Here is a 7,653-nt window from a genome sequence, read left to right as displayed (position 1 = left end):
CCTCTTTCTCTGACACAGGCTCTGGGTGCTGCTTTCTCCCCCTCCTCCTCGTGCCTTTTCCCTTTCCCCCCGTGCCCCACCGTGGGTGGCACCCGCAGCAGATGCCGAGGGCAGAGCAGGCAGGAGGGCAAGCTGGTTTTGTCACAGGTCCGATGGGGACCCAACTGAGCATCACGCCCGGTCTCTGCTGGCAGCCCCCGGTGCCCCAGCCCAGTCCCAGTGCCATGAGGGCCATCCCGAGCTCTGCCCGGACGGAAGGAGCATCCTCGGAGCCCTGGACCCCACTGTGGGGACAGCGAGGAGGGGTCCCCCCACTCCGGGTGTGCCTGAGGGGCCTGGCAGGGGCTTCGTCCCCCAGCTGGGAACAGCGGGCTCCACGCCTATGGCCGGAGCACTCCCACCGCTGTCAGGAGGGGTGTGCAAACGGGGCGGGGGGGGCTGACGAAGCTCTTCTCCTGGGGACAGCTCGCCAGTGTGAAGCAGTGCTAAAGTGATGCCAAAATTCCTGTGGGGAAAAAGATTCTCGTGTCTCATTTTGCAGGCTGAGCTTCCTACCCCCTTTCAAATCCTTCCAGTCTGATCCTCGGTCAGCATCTCTTCGTTTCCGTGATGGGAATTCATCAGTCCTTTCAAAGCAGCTTCGCTTGAGAGAGAAAAGGTCTGCCTTGTGGTTCGTGCTTGCACTGCAGTCCTTAGGAAATCACTTGCTGTCAGAAAATTGCAGACGAAAGACCGAAGCTTTGCCAGCTGTGAAGGTGGCCCAAAGAGAAGGCAGTTAGGGGCAAAGTCAGGAGAGTTATTATTGTGTTGGCAGATCTGGTACAAGGTGGGTGAAAAAAAGGACCCTAAAAGATCTGAAAATAGCTCCGCTGACAAGCAGGGAGGGGAAGGTGCAAAGAAAGGAAGAGGTAGAAACACCAAAGGAAGGAAAGGACTATGTGCAGAAGTTGGAAGTAGCATGAAAAAGCGTAAAGGGGTAAAATAATGAAAAAATAAATTTAGGCTGGTATTTAAAAAAAAAATCTACTGCGCTCGAGTTCTCTTACTGTCAATGAAAGGAGTTGGGATGCGCTATAACGTTGCCACCTCCAGCACTTGTCTCTGCACCCCACAGAGTGTGACAAAGCAGGAACCTCTCCGAGGTGGGCAGATGTTTGTCCTGCTGGAGGTGTCTGTGCCGCTGCCGGGGGGGTCGTGTACGTGCGTGCAGAGCTCAGTTTCAGTCATCTTTGGAAGCAGTGAAGAAGCCAGGTGTGGAAGGGAGTGACCTGCCAAGGAACGGGCTGAATAAGCCAGTGAGTTCCCCTGCTTCTAATGCTTCTCGTGTTCAAGAGCTGCTGACAGCACCGGTTCTTCAGCGCTCGCGTCTGGCGTGCTGGTGTATTGGAGGAGCGAGTACCACAGCCATTTTCACTGCCGCAGATGCCCCGTGGATTTGTGACGGTGCAATTGTGGAGAACTTTCACAAGAGGGTGCAGAGAGCCGGTATCTCTCCTGCTGGTTTCAGCAGCTGGCATGCTACGTGGCAGCAGGAATCACGGCAGCGTGCTCCTCTCTACATGTCTGTTTCTTCTCTCCCAGAAAACAGCGTTTTGAACGCTGCTTTGTAACACAGATTCCTTCCTCCTTTGGCTGCGTCTTGGCACTCAGAGGCGCCCAGCTACTTTCACAGGAGGCGTGCGAACAGAGACACATACACAGAATGTGCCTGTTAATAGGTCTCATCCCAGCACGGTGCAGAGAAGCCGCTCCCGAGGGGAACCCGTGTGTACCGCCCGGGAAATGCTCTGTCAGCTGTCTGCCTGTGTCTCCGAGACACTTTGGTTTAGGAGAGGGGTGACCTGAAATCAAGAGGAAGGCATTGGTTTTGACAGAGGAAGGACTTTCTTAACGGCGTCCTCTATTTGCACGTGAACCCATCCTCAGCCTCCCTCGGTGCCCTGGACTGTGTGGGAAACAACTTCTTGCTGTCTTTTTGGGAATGCAGGAATGATTGGTTTCAGCACAGGCAAGACCCGAGAGGCAGAGCTTCTTCCACCACTCTCTTGATTCTGCTTTGCCGGCTGAGGAACGGATGGATGCTCTGGCTTCTACGCCTCTCTTTTGCACCCCAATATTACAGACCAAACAGGGGATCTCAAAACACCCTGCTCCCGAGGACACTTCTTCAGGTTTCTCCCATCTCGGCCACGACCAGCGTCTCCTCTCTAGAGCAGCAGTCACAACAGGGGCACAAACTCAGAAAGCACTGGCATCACCAGGCGGCGGCATAAATCACCCCCCATTTCCAGGCTGCAGGGCGTCACTCCTTCCATACTCTCAATTCCTTCCCGAGACACCCCCAGCTCACGGCCGGTGCCTTTGCCGAGGCATCGCTGCCTCAGTCACCGTCAGCTGCACAGTGGAAAAAGGGAGAACTGGAAGCACCGTGCTCCGTCCCGCGGCTCTGATTGCCCAGATAAACATCACAGCTTGCCGGAAAAAACGGTGAGCAAAGACTCTTCCAGGATAAAATGCAAGATTATGCATTTCATAAGCATTGTGTTCTGAGTAAGAGGGGAGTGCGAGAAGCAGAAAGATTCTGGCAACAGCAAAACATTCCAGAGAATATTAAGCTGCGAGTACTATTCAATTGTACAAAGTCAAAATTAAGGGTTTTTTCAGTACAAAATGTCTCATCCATCTCAAATGGATCTTTTTATAAGATTTGTATTGGAAGCGGTGTTGGCGCTAGGGCAGTACACTCCAGATAGGCCCACAGTTAACATTTCAGTCTGTCAGGACCTCGGGAAACGGTTTCTGCACGCCCGTGCTTTACTCTTGGTTGCACAGCAGAGGGAAGCACGAGGCCCATGACGTGATGACCAGCATGCCCTTCCCCCGCCTTGAGAAATCACTGTGAAAACAGAAAAGAGATGTGTTTATTAAGGACGGAACATTCTTCCACCGTACCACGTAGAGCCCATGAAAACGGGTGGCAAAATCAAATACGTGAGGCAGAATGTATGTGTCGTAAATGTATGGCAAATTTGAGTCACTGGCAGTTAGTAAGGCTGTCGGGTTTTGGGTTGGGCGTCTTTTTGTCCCGGTAGCGCTGTGCCTTAGGTGACAGGTTAACTGCATGTCGCGTGACCGATCTGACGCTGAGAGAGAATACCTGGTAAAGGAGTTTTGGTCTGCAATAATTTCTTCCTTTACTCCAACGCTGTTAGGATTTCCTCGCGTCTCCCTGCTGAGGAAACCGGTAGCTACAAGTTCATCTGAATGCATCTCTACAAAGCCACTGAACGCAGTCTTTTGTACAGAGGAACCTAGTAAATAAACTCGGCTACCGGCAGATATCGCTGACATGACGCAAGAGGACTAATCCTTGGGCAGTTTTCCATTCCTCATACCGGAGGAAAAGTTTACGCTGGGAGTATTGTCAAAGTGCAAAAACGATAGAAAGGCTTAGGAAAATCGTTTTTTGTATCAAAATGGAAGCTCCACCTTCTTAGTGTGATAGAGTCGCCATGACATCAGTTGAGACAGGTACAGTGAGGTAATCCTTAGTTCAAACAACAAGGTTGAAACTAGTGAGACCAGTCACGAGAAACAGAATGAACATGATGGAAGTAGGACAAAAAAGAGCTTTTCTGACTGACCGGAACAATTCTCTCGCATCCAACAGTATTCCCATCCAAAATCACCGTTAGAAGCTAAAACATGAAGAAATACTTGTAAGCTGAAAATATGGTGAAGTGGACTTACCCCAGCGTAAAGAAGGAAACTAATTCTGAACATTTCCCTTTAATCATGTTAGCCTTTCTATACTTTTGTTATAGATCCACTTCACGGTACCTGTAACAACATTTTTAAAGGAAAAAAGCATTCCAGTTGAAAACGTCTGAGCAAGATACCTGAACAATCTGAAATTCTGATTACTATTTCTGAGTAGGAAGTGCATTAGAGTCGAGTCTCTCTTACGCAAATTTTTAGTTTCAGTGAGTCAACAACAACCATGGAACGACCAAAATCAATGACCGGAACCCACCCCCAAATTCCTGATTTTTTACAGGAAACGACCCCTCATTAATCTGCAATGATAAAAATTGCAATAATGCAATCCCTTATTATCTGCACTGACAATACTGTATTAGAAGTGGCCTTGATGGTTCTCCTGCAGGCTCCACCAGCAGACCAGCCCGTTGGACCGCGACTTGGGTGGGTGTCATGAGCACAGAGCTCAGCCCAAAGACTCTCAGTCCCGGTTCCAGACGGAATAAATGACTTTGGAGCAGCTGTGAGTTTGGGATACCTGGGGCCGCGGGGCTCCCCGACCTGCAAGGTCTGCGGGGACGGTCGGTCCAACACAGCACGTGAAGGCGCCTGGCCCTGGAGCTCAGTGCCGGCAGGGGACCGGCATCGCCCCTCGGGATGCGCGGGGGCTGGACACCAGTGGCGCGGGGGACAAGGACAGCTCCTGGCAAAGGGGATATTCTGCTCCGCACCCATAGGGGCAAAGACCCACGGCAGGGAGTGCCCCTGCGGCCACTGAATAACCCCCACGAAGAAGAACACCTTTCTCGTGAGAAATGACGACTGTTCTTCTCACATACACGCTATCGTAACTATGACCCTTGGTAAAGCAGTACAACTGGCAGGGTGGCAGTGCCAAACCGGGCACGCGGGGCTCGCCAGGTGTTGGCAGTGTCAGCAGGTCTCTGCACAGAAAGAGCACCGGGAGCCCCAGGGCTGCCCCAAGCCTGTCGTGCTGAGTGCTGCATCAGGAGCTTCAAGGGGTGGTGTCCCTTTTTATGAATTCATCGTGTCTGCTGTTGCTCAGCCGAGCAGGATCCCTCCGTGGACGCAAAGTCCCCTCCTGTGTCTCCCCTACAACGTCCCAGGGTCTTCAGCCTGGGCGAACACACCACAGAAGTTGTGATAGGACCCTCTCCACGTTACCCGGGATGGTCGGTGAGGACCATCCCCCCACAGGCACACGCTTTGAGATTGTCTGTGTGAAAGTCCCTGAGCGGTAATCTCCGGCTCCAGTGGTCTGATATAAACACAGTATTTCTTATGAATGGAAAATGAAAGGAGGAGGTAAGGTCGAAAGAAAAGATCCTAGAACCGATCCTTGAGATCCTGGGATTTAGCTAGTGGGACCTGCATTTGCGAAAAAGAACAGAAATGCCCGTTTGCAAAGTCCAAGTAGATGGAGGGAAACCCCTGAGACCCTGAGCTCTTCCACGGTCTGATCCCGGCCACACCTGGGCTGTCACACTCGGCCAAGGAGGGCTGGTACAGGGTACTCCCGAGGGAAACAGTAAAGGCTTTTGTGATTCACTTAGCTACCCTGTTCTGATGGCGCTGAAAGGGGCAGGTGAAGGGCAGCCTGCTCGTCCCACGTGAAGAGTACGACTTGGCTGTTCTTAAAACAGCAGACATCCCTTCGGTCCTCTGTCAGGTGACTGCTGATCATCTCTCTTGTTACATGGGATGCCCCCTTCTTTTCCATCACGGTGAACTTCTCTGAGTGGTCTCCACGAAGCTCCTTTACTTCGTATTGCCCTTCTTCTGACCTCCCGTTCCAAAACATTCCTAGACCTGAAATAATAATAATAATAGCAATAATAATAATAATAGCAATAATAATAATAATAGTAATAATAATAATAATAGTAATAATAATAATAATCCCAGCCAAGCATGTTTCCTGGGATGTGTCGCAGAGGAAATGAGCTGTTTAATTACACGTGTGAAGAGAAGGCAAAAAAAGGAAGAAGGAGGCTGATACGTAGAGAGGCTCAAAACACAGAGGACGCATTCTCTCTCAGGGCAGGGCTCATAGTATTCGATGAGTGATTTAGCTGGCTTAGCAAATGCAGAAAGGCACTGTGGATCAAAGGCTTCAGCCACGCTTTCAAGGGCAGAACTGCCAACATGTCGTGCAGCACTGAAACATCATTTCTAAAGCACGTCGACAAGCCAAATCCTGTGTCTCCGTTGTTCGGAGCCGGTACGGGCCTTCAGGTGTCTCCCTCAGCACCTGCCAGCGGTGCTGCTCCCCCGGCACGCGTGTGCCTGCAGAGAAAGCTGGTCCTCACTTGCACCACGGAGATCAGCAGCACTCGGCCTATTGGTACGGACAGCGGCAAGGCCAGAGCTACCCTCGCTTTTATTGCTTGCCTTGCCCTAGCAGCTGTGTGTGAATACACCTGCGCATCCATCACGCCCTGCCGCAGCACGCAGTCGTCTCCCAAACGACAACCAACTCCGCAGCACTGCGAGACAGCGGCAGAGAAGAGCACAGTCGGGGAACACCGTGGCAGAAACATGGTGTCCGCCTTCGCTGACTACCGTCTCCCCGTGGGCCGCTCGCGGGAATCGCCGCTCTGTCCCCACTCTCGGCGCAAAGACAACCCACGCGTGTCCGCTACAGACACGGCCGGACGGCACCGCCGGCTGCCCCGGCAGCCAGCCGGGGCGAGGGGAAGGTGGTTGCTCCCCACGGGACCCCGAGCCCAGGCACCAGCCAGGTGCCAGCCTGCGCGGCTCCACCGACGTCGGGAGCCGAGGCGGCGGCGAGGGACCCCCCTTTCAGGGGGAGGCTCCGCGCGGAAGGGCCGCGGCCGCAGCACCGCGGCGGGGCGAGGGGCCGCCCGGCACCTTCGCGGGGGGAAAGCGCCCCTCCGCAAACGGACCGCGGTCACCGCGGCGCTGCCTCCGAGCACGCTCCTCGCCCCGGCGGGCCACCCCTCGTCCTCCGCTCGCCACGTGGCCACCGGCGAGCCCGCACGGCCCCCGCCTGGCGCCGGCGCCCCGGGCTCTGCCCCCGCACTGCTTCCAGGGCGTCCCGGGGATGCCGAAGCTGCCGAAGACAAACCCGTACGCTCCCGCGTCCCGGCCCGCCTCGGCCCGCGGAGACGGGGGGGAAGCAGGAAAGCAGCCGCGCCGCCCCGGCTCCCGCAGCCCAAACGCCCCCAGGGCCGTGCCGGGCTCCCGCCGCCTGCCCGAGCCCCCCCGGGACGCGGTGCCGCACGGCCGGGCCGGAGGCACCTCCGGCGGCGGGCTCCCACCCGGCCCCCGCCGCCCACCCCGGCCCTCCGCACCCCGCGCGGCCGCAGGGGCAGCCCCCGCAGCCGGCCCCCCGCACCCGCCCAGCCCGGCTCACCCCGCGGTGCGGTGCGGTGCGGCGCGGCGCGGCGCGGCGCGGCGCGGCGGCCCCGCTACGGGCGGCGCTCTCCATGCGGGCGGGCGGGCAGCGCCCGCCAGCCGGGCATCCTGGTCCGCCCGCCCTCCTCGGCGCGGCGGAGAGGGGCGGGGGCCGGGGCCGCCCTCCCTCTTCCCCTTCTTCTTTTTCGCCCCCTCTTTCTCCCTAACGATGCCCGGAGGATAACCGGCGCGGCTGCTGCCCCATCGCCCGCCGCTCCTCCTCTGCCTCCCCGTGCGCCGGAGCCGGCCTTCAGCCCCCCGCCCCGGCTGCGGAGCGGAGCGGAGGGAGGGGACAGGGGCCGGCCGGGAAGGGGCGGGCGGAGCGGCGGGCGAAGGGGAGGGGAGGGGAGGGGAGGGGAGGGGAGGGGAGGGAGCGGGATCCCCCCCGGGCACCGCCGCGGCTTCCCCCCGCCCGGCCCGGCGCCGCCGTGCCCCCGGCCGGCCCCGGCGCCCTCC

The 7,653-nt window shown here is 56.6% G+C and overlaps 1 long non-coding RNA gene across 1 annotated transcript; it reads right to left on the bottom strand.

Annotated features, from left to right (window-relative positions):
- Positions 1–226: 226 nt before the first annotated feature.
- On the bottom strand, positions 227–7,191 carry LOC143172895 (uncharacterized). The gene is made up of 3 exons (XR_012997428.1): positions 7,157–7,191; positions 3,158–5,589; positions 227–2,896 (listed from the first exon to the last, which is right to left on the bottom strand). It is a non-coding gene; the product is annotated as an uncharacterized LOC143172895 (long non-coding RNA).
- Between the last annotated feature and the right edge of the window lie 462 nt (positions 7,192–7,653).

Source organism: Aptenodytes patagonicus, chromosome Z (assembly GCF_965638725.1).
Source record: "Aptenodytes patagonicus chromosome Z, bAptPat1.pri.cur, whole genome shotgun sequence".
NCBI lineage: Eukaryota > Metazoa > Chordata > Aves > Sphenisciformes > Spheniscidae > Aptenodytes > Aptenodytes patagonicus.
This window is presented reverse-complemented; position numbering and strand designations above follow the sequence as displayed.